Source organism: Cupressus sempervirens, chromosome 5, assembly GCF_028749045.1.
Source record: "Cupressus sempervirens isolate cs-2001-9-10 chromosome 5, ASM2874904v1, whole genome shotgun sequence".
NCBI lineage: Eukaryota > Viridiplantae > Streptophyta > Pinopsida > Cupressales > Cupressaceae > Cupressus > Cupressus sempervirens.
Window position 1 is genome coordinate 858939426 of NC_143122.1, and position 25345 is coordinate 858964770.

Here is a 25345-nt window from a genome sequence, read left to right on the forward strand (position 1 = left end):
ACATGTAAGTGCAAATGGAAGATGGGGTGGAAACCATGGAAAGATGTGGAAACAAGTAATTTCTCATGAAGTCACGAATGCACATGGAGGGATGGAAATAAAAAATGGGATTACATGCATATGTGGATGGTGAATGAGATGGAAAACATGTAATCACATTTGTTGGATGAGATGCGAAGTGTTGCGATATGGAAGATGGAAATGGAATGTGGAGTTAAGTGAAACATGCTCAAGTTCTTGGGAAATAACCTGCAATTTCTGCCAAAATGGAGAAAAAATCGAAATGCAAACAAGCAAAACACAAAAACAAGCACAAAACAAACACATGCTTTTGGCAAAAGACTCAAACATGTCAATATACAATTTCGAATTTGGAGTTTGGGAAAATTTTAAAAATGTGAAAATGAGAGTTTTCATCATTTTTAAGGAAAAATGCACTTTCCATGGCAAAGATCAACAAGTGGCAATCATCAAGCAATTACATAGATAAAATCAACAAGATAAGCATGAGTTAAAAGAAAGAAAGAAAGAGTCCACTTACATGTTCAAAAATGAAGGTTAAAGAGCCAAAATAGCAAGTTTTATTGACTTGAACACCAATTCTCCTTCAAATTTGGATTTTCAAACAATTTTTTGATTTTTTCCACACTTGCATGAAATGGACATTCAATGGTCGAATTTGACATGAGAAGGCAAAAAACATGGTCTTCAAAGACAAGAGCACATATTAGAAGTAAAAAATGGCCCCTCTTGATCAATTGTATGGGCTGAAATGCCATTTTTTGAGTTTTTCGAACAAAAACATGATTTTTTAATGCAAAAATCTAGGCCATTTTTGCAAAAACGTGGCCAAACAATGCATGTTTTTGAGTCATTTTTGACTTGTGAATGCAAAAACAACTTCCCCAAATAGATATACATGGATCCAAATGCAAAAAGTGACTCCAAAATGCAAAAAAGTGAATAAAAACCCCAATTTTCTGGGTGTTTTTAGCAAAAACGTGATTCATAAAAGGTATGAAATAAATTCATTTTTGGTTTCTAAATGCAAAAATGTGAGCCAAGATGTATTGCAAATGATTGAAGATGCAAAAACTCTTCTTTTCCTTCCAAAAACGTGATCTAAATCACTCAAACTAGATTTATTTGAAGATTTTTCCAAAAATGTGCCTTTGGAAGGAGTTTGAAAAATTGTTTTTTAGCAAGATAAATCCATTTTCAATGTTAGAAAATCCATGGCTAAGAAAAAATGACCCTATTGGAGAAGATCTCATGCAAAACCATCAAGTAAATCTCTCACAACGATCAAAATCGGGTTTTTGGTGGGCAAGAGCATGTTCTACTTCAAAAATGGACTTTTGGAAGGTCAATGCATATTTTAAAACATGTCTTTCTCCAAAATCGTACCTTTTTGGGTCACATTTTAAAATATGCATCTCTTCAAAATCGCACTTTTTGGGTGCTCTTACATATTTTAAAACATGCTCATGGGCAAAAATGGACCTTTTGGGGGAGGAAGCATATTTTAAAATGCATCTCATCATTTAAATATTTAAACATGAAAACTTCACTTTTGATGCAATAGCATAAAAAATGTCCACTTTTGATGCAATAGCATAAAAAATGTCCACTTTTGATGGGCTTTTAATGTAATGACATCAAAAAGGTTCACCAAAGTAAACTTTATATGTAGTGACATGTAAAATGTCCACTTTTGATGGATTTTACATGTTATTGCATATAAAATGTCCATTTATGAATACTTTTAAGTCATTTAATTCACTTAAAATTATAAAAATGTTAAAAATGGGTCAAAAACAATATTTATTTATCATATTTTGAAATATAACATATAAACATTATTTTAAAGTAACATTTAAATAAACATTTGATTTTTAAAATCAAAAGTTAAACTGAAATTATATAGTTATATAGTTACTTTAAGTGAAAAATTAAAAAGTAACTTAACTTAAAATTATAACATAAAGTGTACTATAGTCACTTAAGGTTAAAAATTTGAAGTTAAAGTAATTTAAAAACATAACCAAAAGTGAATATAAGTTATTTTTTCAAAAAGTGAAAGTCAAATTGAAAATATAATATCATATTTTTTATTCGTGTTGTTGCACCCAAAAGGTCCACTTTTGAAACACAAAAATGAACATATCTTTTGACTAACACCTCTGATTGACCTCTACATTAGACCAAATCGAAGGGAAAAATGAAAGTCATGACATGAGCAAAACCAAAGCACTAAAAAAAAACACAAATACAAAAACAAAGAATAGACAATGAAGGTTTCAAAAGTCAAGCAAAGGCTCGACAAAAGGAAAAATAAAAAATACTTGATAAAGACCTTCAGTAAAACAATTTGATATATGAAATGAAATTGATCAATTGACAGCATTAAACAATTGAATAAAAAATTTAAGCTTAGATAAATGCGAAACTAGCTTGAAAAAGTTTCATGTTGTTATCAACATTTTGTGGTGACAAAATGTAGGATAGTAGCTGGCTTTGTCTGAGGAATGTTACTCATTGTTTTTGGAAACAAAGAGTGATATAGAATCTAGTTCTCTAAGTGACTTTATCCACTCCATTGGGCAATAGAGTTAGGCAACAAGAGAAAACAAAAACTAAACTATGACTCAAAAACCAAAACTATGTACAAGGGGTACTTATCTGATATCACTGGAAGTAATGTTTTAGATGCTATCCACTATAGGGTAGTGGCATTGGTGTTCCATCATGATATGCAAGCCATAAATTGTTTTCACCCGCAATTTGATAAATTGTGAAAGGACCTCGCCAAAGATAATCAAATTTGCATTGCATTCCTTTTCGTTCTCGCCTCTTGTCCTAGAGTAGGACAAGATCACCAATTTGAAATTCTCAATACTTGGCCTTCTTATCAAAAAGAACCTTGACTTTTTGTTGATGAGCAGCAAGTGTGTCAACCACTTCTTTTCTTCGTTCCTCCAACTGTTGAAGAAACATAATCCTCTTATCCAATGCATCTGAATAAGTTTCATCTTCAATAGCACGTACCAATTTGAGAGCAGGAAGCTCTAAAGTTATTGGAATCTCCACAATAGGAAAGGTGACAATCCAATTTCCCATTTCGAAGTGATTCAATCTACCCACAAAGCCTTGTGCCAATTTTGTTGATTTGAATCAATCAACTTCTTCATGATGTTCACCAAATTTTCATTGCTTGATTCAGCTTGACCATTACCTTAAGGGTAATAATCAGATGCATGTGCCAAAGTAACTGAATGATTGAAACAAAATTCAATAACCTCCTTGGAAGAGAAAGCAGCTGCATTATTTGCGACAATCTTATTTGGAACACCAAAACATGAAATGATGTTCTGCTTCAGAAAGTCAGAAATAATCTTTGATGTGGATCCTTTTATCAGAATTGCTTCAACCCATTTGGTGAAGTAATCCATTGCTGCTAATATATGAGTATGACCCTTGCTTGAAGATGGATTAATAGTACCAATGAAATCAATTCCCCATTGTTGAAATGGTTCATCAATTACAACTAGCTTTAATTGAAGGGCAACAAGTTTCTACTTACCAACAAATTTCTAGCATAACTCGCATTTCTTTACCCAATGATAAGCATCCTAAAAAAGTGTGGGCCAATATTATTGTGATCTTAAAATCTTGTGAGTAGTGACTATTCAGGCTAAAATTTTGCACCCTGTTAAACTAAACAAGTTTAACAATCTTGCCTAACATGGGATTCATTTATGCATGTGGGAAATGCGTAACTAGAAAATAAAACCTCCGGATTCTAGGCCGGTTCCTATTGGATAATCACTGATAACTCCTCCTATTGGATAATCACTGATAACTCCAAAAAAAAACTAAGATGAAATTGTGGGGAAAAGGGATAAAAGTTACTTAATGAACTTAAAAACTTGAACTCTAAACTAGAGAACCAGGCGATGCACCAAAATGATATGAAAACTCAAATACTAGTAATTAGGAGGGCTTACTAGCATATCTGAATGAATACAAATCACTTCCTTTTTGTATAGGCTTGCATAAATATTTTGTAATAAAGTCTTAAAATGAACCAGCATAAGGAGGAAAACAAATTCCTCTCTTATGAGCTTCACCTTCTAAAACATGAACTACAACCTGCAAACAAACATACTTTTCTACAGCTAGGTGTTTGGGTGAGACAAAGCAACATGGAAAATGATGACTCACTAGTTGTCTTTATCAAATCACCATGAACATACTCATAATTACAGAAAGAAGGGAAGGCTCCAAAATTGATTCAGATAACATAAACTCAGCCACTGTCACTTGTATTTAATCTTTCCAAAAACGGGTTACAAATTTCTGCATAAAAATATTAAGGACAAAAAAATTGTCACATAAGCCTTCTTTGCCTAATCCCCCCCCCCCCAAAATGAATTAAAAAAACTCCCTAAATACAATCCCAACACTTGGTTCGAATTCAAGAAACTAGACTACAAAAAGGGAGTCAAAACTTATCAAGAAGCTGACTCACTTCCTAACAACTGCACTAAGTCATAATGAGACCCATGACTCATGTCAAAATTCCTCAAAATGCTCTAACTGGCCATAAAGACCTCCAAAATGCTTGGTCAAAGTCTAAATTTGACCCAAATTGAAATCCCTACAATTCCTCCTCATGGCTCGAAATATTTGAAGTACAAGTCTTCAGCGAATCTTTCTCCTCTTTCTCCTCCTTTAAACACATGTCACCATAGGTCACACTTATCCACCTATCCTCAATGCTAAAGATAGTAAACATAAGGAACAATGTTTATAAAGGTTTGCAATTTAAATAAAAATATAAAATAGCTTATAAAGTCACTATTATATATTTCTATTTTTATATGAGTTGCAAAAAAAAAGAATTAAGTGTTTAGAAACACTTCTAACCCATGGCATATACAAATAGTGAAAAGAAAATGGGGAAAAAGAAAAAACAACTTAAGTCTCCTACGAATTTCAAAATTCATTCAATGCAGGAAAGGCATTAGAGATATTAGAGGTACTAGCAACCCTAAAAGTTGCTCATTTGTGCTTCACATCGCATGGAGAAAATGAGAGAGGTAGTCGACTAAGGTTTGATGGAGAAGATTTCATTGTTTTGCCAGTACCAGCTTGCTGTAGCATTCAAATCACATTGTTCTGCCATCAACTATGACGTGACTCGGTGCTAGAAGCATGTTTTAGTTGTTCTCATCATTTTGTAGCTGGAAATCATCATTTTGGAGTCGCCATTATGTATTCTGCATTTTTCTAAAAATTTCTCCTGTTGAGCATGTTTTCTTTCATGCAGCCATCATGAGAAAACACGTTATTCGCAAGTAACATTTGGATTTGCAAGGTTTTGAGTTTCTTGAATGAAGAAACAACTTCTCTTCTATAGTCACTTTTGCTGAAGATTAAATATTTACCTTGTTTTGCCATGACTGGAAAACATTGAACATATTGATGCTTATGTTGCCATTTTTGAACTAGTGCTGGAAGCACGATTTTGAATTCACACATTAGTATTATTGTAGAAACAAAAAGGATTTGTGAGCATTTACTTCTTTCTTTGTTGCTTGGGCACATTTTTCTTGAATGAAAAACATATTTTCTTCTATTGCCATTATGATAAAGAAATCTTGGAAAATAACAGATCAGTTTATACATGGAAGTCATGTATGTCTCTTTGTATTTGATCTCTTTGATTTATGTTGTTGGAGGTAACATATATTGACCTCCTCTTGATTTCTACTTGTCTTGATTAGTAGATCTGATATAATATCTCATTTTCCAATAAACCTGACTTGGGTCTTTTCAGTAATTCTTCACTCTGTTATTTATTCATAATGGCTATTATAGCTGTTCATTATTGATGTTTATCATTACTTTGAATGATGAAAAACTTGACATTTTTTGAAACTCGTGTTGAAGGTTTTTTTGGAAGGTTCTGCTGAGAATTTACTATTCAAATCAGATGCAAATCTGTTGACTGTTGACTGCACTTATCATATTTATCGATCATCATAGTAATCTTGTAGATTCAACTATGGGAACTTTAAGAGAAACATCATGAAAATTTGAATTGTCGACTTGTATATTAAATGTCTTAATGTTGTGATATAACTGAGATCTTTTCCCTTTCCAGATCCAATCATGCTGCAACCATTTAAGAGATTCCCTTTTAGATTGTTTTGGTTCTTTTCCATCTAATGTGGCTTTGGAACATTCAGCAGTAACATAACAATATTTATGTGCATATTTTTGTGTTTACTTCTGGGCCTCATTTCCATAAACAAGCGTATTCTAGTTCTGCTGTTAGCTTTTCTTCAGATTGTCTTTGATTTAATTCTTCAAAACATTTCCATCTTTTACATTTGATTTCACTTGGTTTGCTGGTGTCGCTTACTATTGCTGTTGCATCACCTTCCATTCTAGATAGTTGCTCATACCTTTTAAATATTTCCATGTATCTGATTGATCTGTTGTACTGTTAACAACTTTCAATTTGTTCTTATCTTTGCTTGCTGTTGCATCAGGGTTCTCATTTGAGAGTATTTGAAAATTTATTGTTGAAACTGTAAAACTTGATGATGAATCAGTACAAGATTGGCTTTATTATACATAGACTCATAGTTGTTTGTTGATAGTAGCATAGATAACTTATTTGGTTTGTTATCATGAATGTTATAAAAATTGATCTTCCTTGATGCTGAATTTGGACAAAGCATCGAAGGTTTTCCCTACAAAACTTTTTCTTGGGTTCCTCTATTCAATCCTGCTTGTTCCTTGTCACAGTGCTCTGTTTTCCAGCAACTCACTCTTTTCAATTTTTTGATATTTGAAATGGTCTTTATGAGGTTCGAGCACGAGCTCGTGACACTCACAAACTACCTCTCTGTGATTTGCATCTGAACACTTAAAATGCACTTGCTATTTTTTATACGTATTCAAAAATAAGAGGAATATGATATGTGAGAGTATGTAGTTATAGATAACTAGTCTTTGCTTAGATCATAAAGATCTAACTCCATCTCTTTTTCTTGCAAAGGAATGAAGAACTAGGAGCTTACCAGATCAAAAGCTAAACCATGGGTGACAATGCAACGACAGAGAACATCTAACCAATCAAAGTGTAAAAGGCAATGACTGGTTATCTTTGACTTTCTCCCATATGTTTTATTTTTCTTGTTCTTAGTATGTATGAAAGATAGCAATTGTGTTCACGATTTGTGTGAGATACTTTGCTTTCAACATTTCATTATTGTGTAAAATATCAATTGTATATTCAAGAAATGAATGATACAAGGACACTTATATTCTTTCAAATATCAAATGAAAAGTGTTTTCAGAAAATAAAATTTGAATTCTCAGAATTGAATTTTAACATGTGTTAAAATTAAGTAACAGTGACAAGTGCCGAGAAATTTCCATCACAAACCTGATTATGAAAAGAATCCAAAAGTCGGATCTGCTGACTTTTATCAATACACCTTAAAAATGTTCCATCCAATACTCACTTATAGAGACAAATTTTCCAAAGAACAAAACTAGAAGCTTTTAACTTGAGAGTCCTTCTCTTTTTGTATGTCAAGTGTGGAGGACATTCACCATAACTTAAATAATAAGCCATGTTGGAAAACCAATTATTCGTTGTGCTAATGAACAATACAGTAGGAAGTGAAGAAGAATTCTCATCTTCTACTTGCAATGGTTGATTTTCAGCCATAAGCTGACAAAGTCCCTTACCACAAACTAACTTGGTAGGGCATTTCTCCATATCATACTCCTGAATCTTGGCAATTTGGTTCCCCCTTTTTATACCAAAATCCTGCTGAGTTGGGATAGTCTTGACTATAGTATCCGGAATAGAGCAATGATTTACTGCCTTGACAATAGCATAAGCATGTTTCTCCATTTGATTGTATTTCAATTCATGAGCCTTCAGAGGACAACTCATAAATGAAATAGGCAATTCAACACCTTCATTATTTTTTTGCATCAGAATAGCAGAAAGAGTATACTCTGAAGCATAACTATACATAATGAAGCTTTTAGTATAATCAGGACATACCAACACAGGAGCATGTGCTATAGGGTCCTTGATTTCTGCAAATGGTTTCCTTCCATCCTGGTTCCAATGAAAAGTAGTCTTGCCTTTCATCATCTCAACAATATGATGAGTTTGTTTGGCAAAATCCGGTACAAATCTTCTGAGAAAATTCACCTTTCTGAAGAAAGAATGAACTGTTGCCTTACTTGATGGCAAAGATAGGCTTTTAGGATCAATCTTAATACCTTCCTTTGACACAATGTGTCCTAGGAGTTCTCCCTCCAAACCAAAAACTAACTTCTTGGTATTCAAAGACACACCATGTTGTCTACACCTTTCTAAAACTTTTTGTAGATGAAAGAAATGATCTTGACATTTCTTGGAATACATAGTCAAGTCATCTAAGTACATGACAATACTATCATTGATCAAACCATCAAAAGCAAGATCCATCGCCCATTGAAAAGTCACTCTAGCATTGATAAAACCAAAAGCATCCGTCTATATGAAAAAGTTCCCCATGGGGTAGTAAATGTCATCTTATACTGATCATCTTCATGGACCTCAATTTGATTATATCCAAAAAAGTCGTCTAACATAGACAACATCTCAGAACCAGTAACAGCTTGCAACAGTTGATCCATGACAAACAATCGATAATTATACTTAAGAGATGCTTGATTGAGATTATGAAAATCCACATGTATGAAAATTTCCCCATTATTCTTTCTGACAAGAACAATATTGGCTATCCAAGATGAATGATGAATAGGAAAAATGATACCTGCTTCAAGCATCTTCTGAATTTTAGCCAGAATAGTACTTTTAGGATTATATTGCCTCTACTTTTGGTAGAAAGGAGTTGCATCAAACTTCAGAGAAATATCATGTTTTACTTCTTTAGGATGGAAAGATTTAAGATCTTCATAAGAATAAGCTAGGACATCTTTGTATTCACAAAGAAGAGTTACAAACTTTTCCTTCTCCTCCTCTATGCACTAGTTACCAATGTTCACTAGCTTTTGGTCTTCATCTATTCCAATCTTGTGTTTCTCGTACTATTCCATAGTCCTAGTTCTTGTCTTTTTCTATTCTTTTATATATCTATCATGTTTATCAAACAAATTTTCCAAAGAAACCAATCCTTTCGAAATCTTATTCCCTTTAAGTTGAATGACTTCATGACCAATATCTAGATCTACTTCAAAGAGAACTTCATTTGGATCATATTCACCTCCTTCAAAGTAAATTTCATTAAAACCTTCTTTTGTTTCAAGAAAGGTGATGATTTGAGTATCATCGTTGAACACTTGCCAATGTTAACAATTTTTTGGAATACTTGGTCGATAGACCAACTGTATTTCATATATGTTGTCTTCAAAATACTGATGTGGAAGTAGAAGAGTGGTTGAAATAGCAAGTGCATTAGCTCTATCATTTAATTCTCTAGGGATTACTAAAATATTAAAGCATCAACTAACTTGATGTAATCCCAAGCTAAATTACTTGACACAATACCAATTTAGCATCTCCTTTAACATGTAAGTTTTGGATTCCTCTAGCTTGTGCCATGTTCAATCCCAATATCAAGGCTTCATATTCAGCTGTGCTATTGGTGTTAGGAAACTACAACTTGTACAAAAAAGGGAAGAATTCACCATCAGGAGAAATACAAACAACACCAACACTGGATCCCATAGAAGCATAACTACCATCAAATTCCATAACCGAAACAGTAGTAGAGCTATTTGTACTTGCATTGGAATTATTCAAAATAATTTTTCCATCAAGAGAATCAGTAGAGTCACCTTCAGAATGCATCTCTTCATCCTTAAAAAAATCCATAGGATCATCTTTAAGAATAGCTTTTTCACTTGGAATGACATCTTCATCTATGGCATCGACAAATCTCTCAGTGTCTGATAATAGTGAAGAACTTTCAGAATCCTTCCAATCTTTAGAAAATTCAGACACTTCACCAACATGTAGATAATAATTTTCCATCCCTACCGATTCAAAAATAATTTGAGCATGTGGATCATTGGACTTGACTACCACATACTTTGTTTCTCTTTCAGGATACAATTTCTGCATAACACCTTTAAGAGGTATTCTAGCTTTAGTCATATCAATGTTGAGTTCTCCTCCTACATCCTTGCAAAAATTATGACTAAGTAGCATACCATAGGAGGTTGGTACATCAACAACTAAGACTGTCATCTTGATCTTTTTGTCTGGAAAAAATGCAAAGGAAAACTGAGCATCTTTGATTTGCCCTTTTAGAGGCACTTGTTTGTTCTCCATAAAATAGAAGCTACCAAAAGACTTGGTTAAGGTCAAACCTAAGGCATCTGCAACCTTGGCAGGCATGACATTATCAGAGGTGAATCTATAATGCAGCTACTTAACTTAAAAGCATTGATCAAAAGAGAAAGATAAAAAAGCTCAATCTTCCTTGGAATTGAGGATGGAATGGTTATTAAGTTATTTGGCATATTCTTGACTTCAGAAGCAACCAAATGGGTTTGGGTAGGCTGGGATTCTTTGACAAATTTCGCAAGTCTATTGACCTAATCTAGATAAGCTTGTAGGTATTCTACCTCAGACATTTGAATTTTGGTTTTCTTAGCATGATCTATGATATCAAAAGCTAAAAGGAATTTTCCAAGGAAGAATTAAAAATTTCAGCTTGAGATTTAGGCATACTGGGCTTTAAAACATTAGATGCACAAATAGTTTGATCAATACTTAATTTTTAGCCAGATCACTAGGTAGACTAGCAGTGGTGTTCCCCTCTTTGCAATGGTGACGAGCATTTGAGGAGCGTCCAATTTCCTTTTAGCTTCCTCTTATTGTTGAGCCAACTTAGTTTATGACCGTATCATCACCTCATAAGCTTGTGCAAAATCAATTTCATGATCTTCATCATTGTATTATACATATTCGATAGTAGAATCACTAGCTGCTTGAGGATCTTCATGATATAGAGAAGCATTATCCTCAGAAGGATATTCATCTTGATTATCATTTAGTGGATCAGCTTCGAAGTAAGCAGTAGTGATATTACTTGGTGGTACTTTGAGCGCAAGCCTCTCAAGAGGGGGAAGCTTATTTTGATTCTTAGCTGCATAATTGTTTGTAGCATTAGGATAAGGTTGCCTTGGAATATCTTTATATGGTGCTGCATATGAACCTTGAGATATCTACTTCTTAAGAGCAAGAAGTTCATTTGTCAGCTTCTGAACCAATGAATTAGATGTACCTAATTGAGAGTATTCCAGGAAGGAATTGTTCTTGAATCGGCTAGCATCTTTGCGAATCTTTCCTACAAGTATCAAATTATCTTCAATCTCAGTTGCCAAAGATTGTGCGAGAGCCAATGTTACAAGGGCAACCCTTCTCAATAAAAAGCTAACTTCAGGAAGTTGAGTGTTGATGAAGAATTTAAATTTGTGGCAGTGGGCTGAGAATGAGTAAGAATTCTATTAGCTAATTTATTGGACTTAGCAATAAACTCTTGCATTCCATCATTTTCCTCCTTCTTCATTTGCGTGAGCTATGCTAGGAGAGCATACTCATCTTCTATAAGCTTTTATCTTTCAAGGAATTAGGGTCTAGATTATAGAACCAATCAGCTGTTATACCTTGTAAAGTCTCAATAAGGAGCCTTACAAATATACCTTCATGTTCAACACCAAAGACTCCCACAACAATGTAGAAGGCTTCAATGTGTTCATCGGCGTGTTGCTTACCGTCTCTGTAGAATTTTAGAAAATTCTTATGAGAACCTTGAGGTAATGCATGCAATGGTGCTACAAGATTTAATGGACCAAAACCTACTCCCCACGAACCATATTGATAACTGGAGGTTAGTAGTAGCTAGGTGTAATTGTGCAATAGACACAAGGGGTTTGAGAAAAAATTGGGAATCTTCACTCGACATAGGAGATTTCTTTTTAGGAGGATAACTTGTAGTATGGGAGAGAGAGGGAATGCTAGTAAGTAAATCAAAATGAGCCCGTTGTGCCCAAAATGATCCAATAGAACTTGAAGAACTATCACCCTTCTTTCTTTGGGAATACACATGCTCAAAACTTGCCAGTGTGATAACCAAAATGCCAAACAGAATAAGGAACTAAACTTCAAATGAAGGCAAGAGGCTTTCAAATGCATACGTAATCTCCAACAAAGTTGCTAAAAAATTGTTAGGCAGATATTTTGCAACCGACAGTTTTGGGTAAAAATTCAGTCGCAAAATAGGATGACCAACCATAGTGTGTGAGATAGAGTCTCTCCTACCTTGATGGGAAGGCTCCCCCTTCTCACCGTTCCTTGGATCAACTCAAGGTAAGCAAGAAGCTGAGAGATTTTGTAAAAAGGGCATTACCAGTATCCTTTGTTCTTAACTTTCAAGAAAGGATCCACTTACTCGTGGAGTGAGTAATGAGCAGGGTGAATCTCTAACTACACTTCTATCAAGAGATGGAAATAGTGATACTGATAAACCTTCATTAACTCAAAGGCTAGCTGAAAAATGTACTAGTTTGGCTCTAAGTCCAGTCCTACTTCCATATAAAAAGCTTTACAATTAGGGCACAAAGACTCCTAAAAGTAAGAATGCTTAACTATTTTGCAAATTAAGAAAGAAGTATAAGCTACAGAAAAAGCTTCTAACTATATATTTTCACAACTGCTCCCAGTCAAAGCTTCAACTCTAATTGCTTCTTAAATCACTATGCTCTTTTATTGAACACACAATAATAACATGAATCAAGAAAATAGACACAAATTGTAGTCAAAGCTTCTAGTTTTCTCTATCACAATTGCTTCCAGTCAAAGCTTCGAATCCAATTGCTTCTTTTATTCACTTCTCTCCCATTTTTGTACAACAAAATCAAAGTTATGCTTGCACAAATGTGGCAAAGCTTTCTTGCATACAACAAAAAATGATTTTTACAATGAGGGGGTACTTCTTTATATAGGCACAAGGGTTAACAGAAAGGTGGAGCAAAAAGTGAGAGCAACTCAACCAACTTTGACCTAGTCTAACTAAGAGAGAAAATATAGGGTTACATGCAACTGCACATGCAACTCTCATTACATCCTTTACATACAAATGTAACTTGCATTACATGTAATTACATTTTTATGTAATGTATCCTCTCCAACTACAAACATAAAACAAGAAGAAGAAGAAGAAGAAAGATGACAACAAATTGAAACAATCCTAAAGATTGTCTTGAAAGACCTTGTACTTGGCGATGCATTCCTGGATGATCACAGGATCGAAAGTTCCTGTACTTTGTACCATCGCATTCACCTTGATAATCATGGTCTTGCATCTTTTAATAATCTTTGACTTTCTTTGATGAATTGTTTGTTGTCATTTGAAAACTTGATGTGATCCAACTTTTCTTGCTCAAGTTGTTGTGAATTCTCCTTCGTAGATCAGCACAAACTGGAGTCTCTAACACTTTAAAAACCTTCTTGAAGATGTTGGGATGTACACTCGAAACAACTTTCCATCTGCACCTTTAACTTTTCTTTTTTTAAAGTAAAGTTCTTGGTGCATGGGAATGTATCTAAATGGAGATAATGTTGATGTGAGTTTTGTATCACTTACATAACATATTAGCAACTGAACATTTGATACGAAGTATCAAACATACAAATCCTCTCTTGAAAAGTTATTACTCATGAAGACATTAGCAATAGCTCCAGTGTTCCTTACACTGTTGGATACTCACTCAATTTTATCGATGTGATTTGCTGATAATCATGTAGGTAGCCTTACGCTATTCATTGAAGGATGACTTGGACTTTGGTGGAATGAAGGTGATGGTGATTTGGTTTGTGAAATGTGCGGAGGCAGATAACGTTGATTGTGTGATGAGGTAGGGTGTGTCTGCCGATGATGATGTAAATGGAAAGCAGTGGTGGTGGAAGGTGAATGGATGAGTTCTATCACTTAACTTCTATAAGCTTTGAATACCCAACTACTCACTATTCTACTCCTATTCCTATGAATGGAAGGTTAGAAAATGGATGGGGATCGAACCTAATGAGAGCTGACCAGCGGCCTCACTTTCATAGGTGCAATGATTTAAAAGAATAATAAACTAGTTTACCACACAAAACTTCCCAACCAGCCGCTAGGATGCTAGTGGTCTAGTATTGATCCCTATCAAACATTTACAAATGCTACCATACAACTATCCATCTACTTTACTCTCACTTAAAAATGAAACCAACTTTAACAACTTGAAAATAAATCTAACTAAGTGGGAGTAGAAAACATGCAATAATACCCAATGTTTTTAATCAACATGCAAATCGTAGCAATGAAAAAGAGAGCAATTTTAACTTATTATCTTTGTAACAATTTTTCCAACCACTTTACAAATGAGAGCAAATGGCCTTTTATAGGGGCCAGAAATACAATGGATGGTGGAGATCAAAACAAGATCGACGATCCAGATTGGATCCTCAAAACCCTAATTAGGGTTGCCACCTCGTCGGCCAATGAGAAGATGCCACCTCATCAATGGACCAATGAAAAAGGTGCAAAAAGTGGCAACCAATGAGAAGGCACCAAAATGGTGGCCAATCAAAAATAGACACTTGTCCTATTCTAAAAGAAAGGCAAATTGCCACTTCAGCTTACATCAAATGATCTTCTAATATAAATCTTCCCTTTTCTTTCATCTTCTTAGCTAAGGCAATGAGCTTAGCTAGCCTTTCTTTAACTTCTTCCATAGGAGGACAAGGTGTGTGCTTCGCCCTGAGTTCCATTGACTTCACCATTGCACTTGCTGCTTGTAGTATCCTTTCGTAACCCTTCTCATATTCTTTCTCAAATCCAATAAAAGCATTGAGAGAGAAAAGGGTGCCCAAATGCTTTTTCTTGATAACAACCTTCCCCAACTCATCCAACCTCGATCCAAAATCTGTTTCATTGACATCCTCTTCTTTGATATCCTCAAAATCAAGTGCCACCTCAACATTGCTCATCATGGTTGAAATGGAAGTGTCGACACTTGGGTTGTGATGTGCAACTACCTTTTGCATATCCTTTTATGGTACCGCCACTGGTATTGGTTATTCGCCTCATTTTTTGAGAAGAAGGGAGTTTTAGGCATCATATCCTCTTTGTCTTTCTTAGTGTTTGCCCGCTTTGGATTCTTACTTGTACTAACATCCTCCATGCTTGTCGCCCTATTATGGGATGGTAGAGTGGTGGACCAGAAGGCGAGTAGAACCAAGGGAAGCAATCCTTAGATAAGAGCGAAAGAAGGATGTCAGCTTAAGGACCCATTGCAACTCTAAATGATTTGAATTACCTCTACCTATAGCCAAGGGGGATTGTCCTTCCTTTAGTCTGTCCTTCATCCATATCATGTCCACTGTAGCGATATTGGTGTCATTTATTCTCTTCATTTTTGAGAAGAAGGGAGTTTTGGGCATCATATCCTCTTTGTCTTTCTTAGGGTTTGCCCGCTTGGGATTCTTACTTGCACTACCATCCTCCATTGTCACCTATTATGGGATGGTACAGTGGTGGACCAGAAGGCAAGAAGAACCAAGAGGAGCAATCCTTAGACTAGAACGAAAGATGGATGTCAGCTTATGGACCCCTTGCAACTCTAGATGATGAAAATTCACCTTAACCAATAATCTTACAGCGACTTTTCGGAGCCTAGGACAAGACCTCAAGAACTCCAAATCCCCTTGCAAATCAAAAATTTATCATGCAATTCACCTCCAAATAAAATTTTTCAACCTAGGACAAAAATCGCAGCCACTTGCAAAAATCAAAATTTTATCTCCCACAAATTTTGCCTCCGACAAATTTTGGCCTCCACAAATTTCAGCTCTCACAAAATTCGGCTCCCACAAAGTTCAGATCCCACAAACTTCGCCTTCCACAAATTTCGCCAAGCAAGAAGAGTGCAGATCTGCTCTTGCAAAATCACCAACACCTTGAGAAGGAGAAGTGAGAAGTGAGGAAGAAATGGGAGAGAGGCCTCCTCTTATACCCAACTTTCTTCTTGGACCCTGGGAGAAAGAAAAATAAATAATTAATGCAAAATTATGGCCCACAATTAAATACTTAACCAAAATTAATTTTGCCATGATGAAAATTGCCTTTCTAAATTGCCAATTAGTTCTAAATTGCAAAAAGAAATTAAATAATGCCTTGAGGGTGTTAAATATTTCCATTTAATGGGGGTTTAGTAATTAATACGTCGTTAAATTTGGATTTTGGCTAACCAAAAGCCATTTTTTCAATATTAAATTACCAATTTCATTAAAGGCAAAAAGTTTTCAAGGCAACTTTAATCTATTAAAACCAATTTTTTTGCAATTTCTCTCCAAATCGATTTAGCTAAGAAATTTTAGCTTTTTAACACAAATAAAATTATTTCTCTAGAGCCTAAAATCGATTTTGCAATTTTATTTCACCATCACAAAAATTAATTTTCTTCACCAAAAAAAAAGAAAATCAAGATTTTCCAAAAGACCAAATTTAAGAAAAAAATTTATTTTTTGAAAATTATCCAATTTTATACAATTATATCCAAATTTTCAAAAGAAAATGTCTAAGTACAAAATTTACAATTTTATCCGGCCAAGTTAGCTCTTTTAAAATTTGTTCGGCCTAAGGATGAAATTGGTGGCTCTAGAAAATCAAGTTGAAACCAGGTGAAAATAAATCTAACCCTCTCCCCATTGACCCTAAAGGTGTCCAAGACGTGAAATTTTCAAAGTTGAAACCTCTGGACAGAAAATTGCTATGGCAATAAAAAAAAAAGGGGTCCCTAAAATTTTGGGGCGACGGTGTGAAAACCTCACAACAGATTGTTGATTTCCAAAATGTGACTTAGGGTCTTCAAGATGTTATTGTATGAAAAATGATTACATGTAAGTGCAACATGTAACAAGGGATGGAAGAATGAGATAGAATGCAAAGGCAGATGGTGAATGAGCTTTTATATGTAAGTGTGAAAGGAGGATGGGGTGGAAAGCATGGAAAGATGTGGAAACAAGTAATTACTCATGAAGTCGTGAATGCATATGGAGGGATGAAAATGAAAAATGGGATTACATGCAATGTGTGGATGGTGAATGAAATGGAAAACACATAATCACATTTATAAGATGAGATGTGAAGTGTTACGATATGGAAGATGGAAATGGAATGTGGAGTTAAGCGAAACATGCTAAAGTTCTTGGGAAATAACCTGCAATTTCTTCCAAAATGGAGAAAAAATTGAAATGCAAACAAGCAAAACACAAAAACAAGCACAAAACAAACACATGCTTTTGGAAAAAGACTCAAACATGTCAATATGAAAAACACTTCAACATGCAATTTTGAATTTAGAGTTTGAGGATATTCCAAAAGTGTGAAAATGAGAGTTTTCATCATTTTTAAAGGCAAAATGCACTTTCCATGGCAAAGATTTCAACAAGTGGCAATCATCAAGCAAATACATGCATAAAATCAACAAGATAAGCATGAATTAAAAGCAAGAAAGAAAGAGTCCACTTACATGTCCAAAAATGAAGGTTAAAGAGCCAAAATAGCAAGTTTTATTGACTTGAACACCAATTCTCCTTCAAATCTGGATTTTCAAACAAATTTTTGATTTTTCTGCACTTGCATGAAATGGACATTCAATGGTCGAATTTGACATGAGAAGGCGAAAAACATGGTCTTCAAAGGCAAGAGCATGCATTGGAACTCAAAAATGACCCTTCTTGATCCAATTGTATGCGCTGAAATGCCATTTTTTGAGTTTTTTGAACAAAACATGACTTTTTTATGCGACAATCTGGGCCTTTTTGCAAAAACGTGGCCAAAAAATGCATTTTTTTGAGTCATTTTTGACTTGTAAATGTAAAAATGACTTCCCCAAATGGATATACATGGATCCAAATGCAAAAAGTGACTCCGAAATGCAAAAAAGTGGATAAAACCTCCAATTTTCTAAGCGTTTTTAGCAAAAATGTGATTCATAAAAGGCATGAAATAAATTCATTTTTGGCTTCTAAGTGCAAAAATGTGAGCCAAGATGTATTGCAAATGATTGAAGATGCAAAAACGTGATTTAAATCACTCAAAATGGATTTATTTGAAGATTTTTCCAAAAACATGCCCTTGGAAGGAGTTTGGAAAATTGTTTTTTAGCAAGATAAATTCATTTTCAATGTTAAAAAATCCATGGCTAAGCAAAAATGACCCTATTGGAGAAGATCTCATACAAAACCATCAGGTAAATCTCTCATAATGATCAAAATTGGGTTTTTGGAGGGCAAGAGTATGTTCTTCTTCAAAAATGGACTTTTGGAGGGTCAATGCATATATTAAAATATGTATTTCTCCAAAATTGTACCTTTTCGGGTCACTTGCACATTTTAAAATATGCATCTTCAAAATTGCACTTTTTGGGTGCTCTTACATATTTTAAAATATGCTCATAGGCAAAAACAGACCTTTTGGGGGAGGAAGCATATTTTAAAATGCAACTCATCTTTTAGATGTTTAAGCATTAAAACTTAACTTTTGATGCAATAGCATTAAAACTTAACTTTTGATGCAATAGCATCAAAAAGGTCCAGTTATGATGGACTTTTGATGTAATGACATCAAAAAGATTCACTAACATAAACTTTATATGTAGTGACATGTAAAATGTCCACTTTTGATGGATTTTACATGTTATTGCATATAAAATGTCCACTTATGAAGACTTTAAGTTATTTAATTGACTTAAAATTATAAAAATGTTACAAAATGGGTCAAAAATAATATTTATTTATCATATTTTGAAATATAACATATAAACATTATTTTAAAGTAACATTTAAATAAACATTTGATTTTTAAAATAAAAAATTAAACTGAAACTATATAGTTATATAGTTACTTTAGGTGAAAAATGAAAAAGTAACTCAACTTAAAATTATAACATAAAGTGCACTATAGTCACTTTAAGTTATAAATTTAAAGTTAAAGTAACTTAAAAACATAACAAAAAGTGAATATAAGTTATATTTTTCAAAAAGTGAAAGTCAAATTGAAAATATAACATCATATTTTTAATTCTTATTGTTGCACCCAAAAGGTCCACTTTTCAAGCACTAAAATGGACATATCTTTTGACTGACAACTCCTATTGACCTCTAGGTTAGACAAAATCGAAGGAAAAAGTGAAAGGCATAACATGAGCAAAAACAAATGACTAAAAACAAACACAAATTCAAAAGAAAAGAACAGATGATGAAAGCTTCAAAAATCAAGCAAAGGCTCGACAAAAAGAAAAACAAAAAAGACTTGAAGAAGGCCTTCAGTAAAACAATTTGATATATGAATTGAAATTGATCGATCAATCAACATTAAACAATTGAATATCAAATTTAAGCTTCGAGACGTGGATCGTCAGGAGCTTTCTCAAATTTTGGCCTCTAGAGAGTGTTCTTCTTTGCTTGGTCCAGATGTTTTGGCTTGGGGCAGTACCTTGTCTGGTAAATATCATGTCTCTGTTGGGTATCAGGAGATAACTAGACAATTATTTGGGGATGCTGAGGTCCCTTGGTGGAAGCAAGTTTGGAATAAAGTTTCTTGGTCCAAGTGCAATTTTCTCATGTGGCTAGTGGCTCACAACCGTTGTCTTACCTAGGATAATCTTTGTAAACATGGATTTCAGGGCCCCTCTTATTGTGTTTTGTGTGGTAATGGAGAGGAGTCTGTCTCCCATCTATTCTTCCATTGCTCCTATTCTACTCAGATATGGCACCTTTGGTGGAGTGCTTGGGGTTGCTCTTGTCGGCATGCTTCCTCTTTGCCTGAGTTCTGGGCCTGCTTGGGTAGTGCTCCCTCCAAGTCTTCTTCTCTCCATGCTGCTTGGATTGCTGGCCCATCTTTTATGCTTTGGCATATCTGGTTGGAGAGGAATCATCGCATATTCCAAGATGTTCGGCTTGGTGTTTTGCATCTTTGGTGGAAAATTTCACATTCCCTTCAGGAAACTATTCTTGTGAAGTGTGAGCTTGATGGGGGTATGGATCCGGTTGATCTTGCTATCTGTAATCGCCTCAATTTTCATCTTCGGGATGGGGCTGCAGCTCATAGGTTTCCTTCTATGTCTAGGCAGCTTCACCATCAGAGGAAGGGTTGGGTTAACCTGGATGGGCACTGGACTCCTCCTCCCTGTGGAGTTCTGAAAATTAACACTGATGGTTCTACTCGTGGGAATCTTGGTCCTGCTGGTATTGGCGGAGTGGCTCATTGTAGTGCTGGGGATGTTAAATTTTTCTTCTTAATTCATAAGGGTGATTATACTAACAATCTCATGGAAGCTCAGGCTATTTTATATGCTGTGGAACAGTGTTGCTTGCGGGGATGGAGTAAGATTAAATGTGAGTCTGATTCCCAGGTGGTGGTGAACATGCTTTCTTCGCAAGAGCTTGAGGATGTTAGTTGGCAGCTGGCCACTGTTGTTAAGTAGATAATTTTCTTCTCTTCCTCTTTTCAGTTCATTAGATTCACGTATATTCCTCGTGAATGGAATAGAACTGCTGATTGTTTAGCCAAATGGGCTTCTAGTCATGATCCAGGTTGGAATATTAGGGATAGGAGGCAGCTGTCCTTTGAGATGGTGCAAGAATTTGATGATCTTGTTGCTCAGGATTGAGCTCCTTGTTGAGCTCTCCTTGTTGTATTCCTTTCTATCTTAATAAATTTTTACCCCTCTTTTTGCAAATTTAAGCTTCGAGAAATGCGAAACTAGTTTGAAAAAATTTCGTGCTATTATCAACATTGTGTGGTGACAAAATGTAGGACAACAGATTGTAGCACTGAATATTCAGAGGAATCATCCATGTATTATACTAATCTTTGAACATTTTGTCTATTATTAGCAACTAAGATCACACCATTCGCAAATACTAAAAGTGTATGAAACATGCATCAGATAAAATTTTAATACATAGAATCCATCATTAAGACTTAGTGTGCTGAATTTATTAAAATTTTAACTATTGGTTAACAAGTTTGATATAATCGAAGATCTGAAAATAAACAGAATTGTGATATAATTGAGAATCAGTCCTTGAGGACTTGGATGTGGAAGTGATATGAATAATCCAATTTGGTATGATGGAAATATTTTCGATATAGTTTGGAAGAATTGCAATTCTAGTCAATCTTCCATGTATATTATTGGCGATGTATCTGATATCTCTTCTTCCTGCTTAGGCAATGTCTTGGAATGATGTCATTTTGATAATGTGCTTATGTAATCTTGTTACTTGCCAATGGCAGATTATTGGTACCTTTCTATACTGCTATAATGCTTTAAGAGTGCTTGGTTTGCAATGTATATAAAAATGACTTCAATTAACGTCTTTGAATGATTGAAATACTTCTCATTAATATGTAATAAGTGGTTATATTGAACCTACATCTCTCTAACCATTTGCACCTTATCCATGATGTAAATGGTTTTTTAACTAATTGTTATTCTCCTTGGGTTGACATTATGCAAGGACCACCATTACCAACACCTAACAGTAAGTATTAATATATTTGTTGTATGTGTCTGTCATAGAATTATGAATTGCTGCCTTCTTCAAGAGTGTGCATTGATACTCTTCAAGTGATGTAATGATAGGTTCGTTGGTCCATGAATGTTCTTTGAAGAAAACTGGAAGCCTTATAAATAAGACATTTTGGGAGCAATGGCATATCCTCCTTAGAACTATGCTTGTGTTTTGATGATAGAATTGCTTGTTCTCCTACCTTTCTTATGATTTGATTCCCCCTCTCTCATTTGATACCTTAGGTGTTCTTATAACCCTCACCTTGGAAATGGAAATACATAGCTCCTTCTACAGTCACATCTCTTTGCAAAATGGTGCATAGTTATTCTCTGATTATTTCCTAACTAAACAGGTTGCTGCTTGTAACTAATGTTTGCTATATGTAACTACTCCTTGAAAAATGATTGCTCTTAATAGGATCACTGCATTATTATCATAATGTTATTTTAATCTTGAGCATTGCTATGTTTATACAGATTGTTGTAACACTTATCATTGATTTTTGAATATTATTCATATTTTCTGAATAAATTGATTATGTCCAGAGTTTTTCTCTTCTTTTCTTAGTCATACCTCTCTAACGAATATTGCATATTATACTCGCTTCTCTGATGATGTGCTTTTCTGTGAGGTTTCTCCTGTTCTAACATATTAGTTTCCAAAAAAAAATTGAAGTCATACAAGATGATTTTTTGATGAGTGATAGTTATCTGGAAATTCCCCAGGTCAGGAACATGACATAAATTGGCTAGGTGGTACCCAATTATAGCAACATTTCTCTTAAATAATTTCTCTAGTAGGATAATAAAAAAATGTTCCATATCATATCAACATCTTTGGAACTGCATTATTATGGAAATTGTATGGATTATTACACAAATTGTTTAATGGTCAAGTAAGATGATCATTGAATACTTTTTGATGCTTGTACTTACTCGCAAAAACTAGGAATAACACACTCATTTATACACATATCTTCAACCCAACCTACCTTGCTCCTAAACCATCATGTGATGCTGCATAAATTTCCTTCACTATTTGTTTCTAAGCTTCTTGAGATCTATACCTTACCAGTATGAGGAATTGAGATATGAATCACCGCAGAAACAATCTCTTTTGTCCTAATCACAAAGAATCCCCAAGGTTAAAGTTACATTGACCTGTCCAAATGTACTTTAAGACTTGAGAAGAAAAATAAGTAATGGTATTGCTTGTCAGTTAGAACCAATTGCATCTGTTTCATTCTTTCTAATCCTAACAAAATCTGCTGGTCTTTTCGTTCCAATTTTTTTTACAATTGATGTGCATGTATTTACCTGGAAGTGCTCAATACAATGAGTTGTAGTTGCCCATACACAATATAGCTCTTCCACCCCTACATTTTAAATGCTGACACTGCAAAACAATTAGCTTAAAAGATAAATATATAGAAAAAGACAATTGAAACCTGCAAAGTTAAATTTGATGTCTTTGGGTATCATTTCTCTTAAGATAACCAATTGACATCCACTAACAGATTTATATATCCAATAAAAGTCTTATGTAAGTGTCTTTAGAACTGCATCATTATGACCAGTGGTGAATTATTTCACAAATTTCGTAATGCTCTAATAAGACGATCATTGACTAATTTTCCGTGCCTATAGCTGAGGTGTAATTGGTCATCCAAACATAGAATAATACTCTTGGTCATTAACCTGTAATTACATCAGCAACCTCTTATATCTGGAGATGATGTTTAGGACCTCCAAGCTCACAATATGCAGACCCTTCAAGTTGTCATCGATTCCAAAAATTTGGAAATGTAAAAGAAAATAGAAGAACAGGGGGGCTCCAGTAAACATCACCTTATATGCTTCTTTCAATTTATATGGATGTGTACACCTGGTAATAGTCAACAAATGGAGCTAAAGTTGCCCATACACCATTTGGATCATCCTTCCCCCTATTCCATTCAAGTCTCTACAAAACAATTATATTAAAACAAATAATAAGTATATAGAAAAAGAAATTTGAAGCTTGCAAATTTAAATTGGATGCCTTCAGCTATCATTTATCTCAAACTGACCAAGTAATATCCAATCATGTCAATATTTCCTGTAGAAATCTCTTTAAGTAGATAAATTATAAATAGTATGTTCCATATCATATCAATGGTTTTTGAATTGCATCATTAAGGCCAGTGTATGTAATATTGCACAAATTTTGTTATGCTCAAGTAAGATGATCATTGACTACTTTTTCATGCTTGTATTTGCTCCCCAAAACTAGGAATTACACCCTCTGTAACAACCAGATTTCCAGGGTCTAATTTAATAACCAACATATCCAAGAATTATAGATATTACTTCATATTCATAGGAAGACAATTAAATCAGTTTCATTCACATGAAAGAGATTGACGGTTAAAAACAATTAAACAAAATTTCTTAACTAAGAATTGAAATACCATAAATGAATTTTCTATGGAAATTAAAATCTACATACCATGGAATTTGAACCGATAAATCATTTTAAAAATGCTTCTACAATCACCCAGATTAGTCCACAGATACCACTATAACAATATCATATAACGACTACCATTCAATAATGCTATATCAAAATCAAATGATGATTATCATTAAATACCACTATATAAAATTAGGGCATCACATACCACTTTATCAATTAGGTCATATCGATTACGATTGAATCATTTAGGGCTTCAGATACCACTACATCACTTAGGGCTTCAATTACCACCGGATCATTTAAGGCATTAGATACCACTGTATCAATTAGGGCTTCAAATACCACTGAATCAATTAGGGCTTCAGATACCACTGTATCATTTAGGGCTTCAGATACCACTGTATCATTCCTTTCTTTCCGATTTCTTAACTGTGGTTATAACATAAGATTAGAAGATATGCTCATATTTATTATTCATATAAATGAAAAATTGATACAACAATCCATCAGATAAATCTTTCTCTCGCAACTAAATGTAAAATAACTGTATAGATGATAAAAATCAATTAATCTTATCTTAGTCTTGCATATATAACCTAAAAGTAAAAATACCTATTTTCGACAAACAATTGAATATATAGCTTATCTTTGTCTGTTGTATGTCCGACAACTTGGGGAGAGGTGAAACATTGTCAAGGGCTTGACCACCCAATCTTGGACCAAAACTTATCCTCACACAATCTCCAACGAGAAAGACCCTCCCTACCTAGAAGTAGACATGGAACAACTTAACCAATAACTAAGCATTCTGGTACTAGGGAATTATTCCCACCGCTCGACTAAGCACAAGGAATTGAATATTGGATTACCATGAGCCAACTCTTGATGATTAATATCTTTTTTTTTCTTTGAGCTTGTAATTATTATTAATAATGGTTCTTTTCTTTTCATGTAGGAAATAATTCTATGGTACAATGCTTTTCATCTCACCCTTCATCTCACCGAAGATGACCCTCCTGGATGAATTCCTAGGTGCATGCTTAAGTGTTCTTTCTATTTTATAATCACAATCAAATCTTATGTCCTATCTAGACTTATCACAATATTATGAAGCAAACTATTCTTGCATCTCATTTACTTGTTGTCCTTAACTCACAGACTAACAAATAAAGGTCCTTATTCTGAGAATATTTCACAGATTGACTAAGCAAA

General features: G+C 34.3%; 1 long non-coding RNA gene across 1 annotated transcript in view; it reads right to left on the reverse strand.

Annotated features, from left to right (window-relative positions):
• LOC149558621 (uncharacterized) overlaps positions 1-25345 on the reverse strand; it is a 69817-nt gene that overhangs the window by 16772 nt on the left and 27700 nt on the right. The window contains exon 3 of the long non-coding RNA XR_016364721.1: positions 23527-23641. This is a non-coding gene — a long non-coding RNA (uncharacterized LOC149558621). The remainder of the gene's footprint in view (positions 1-23526; positions 23642-25345) is intronic.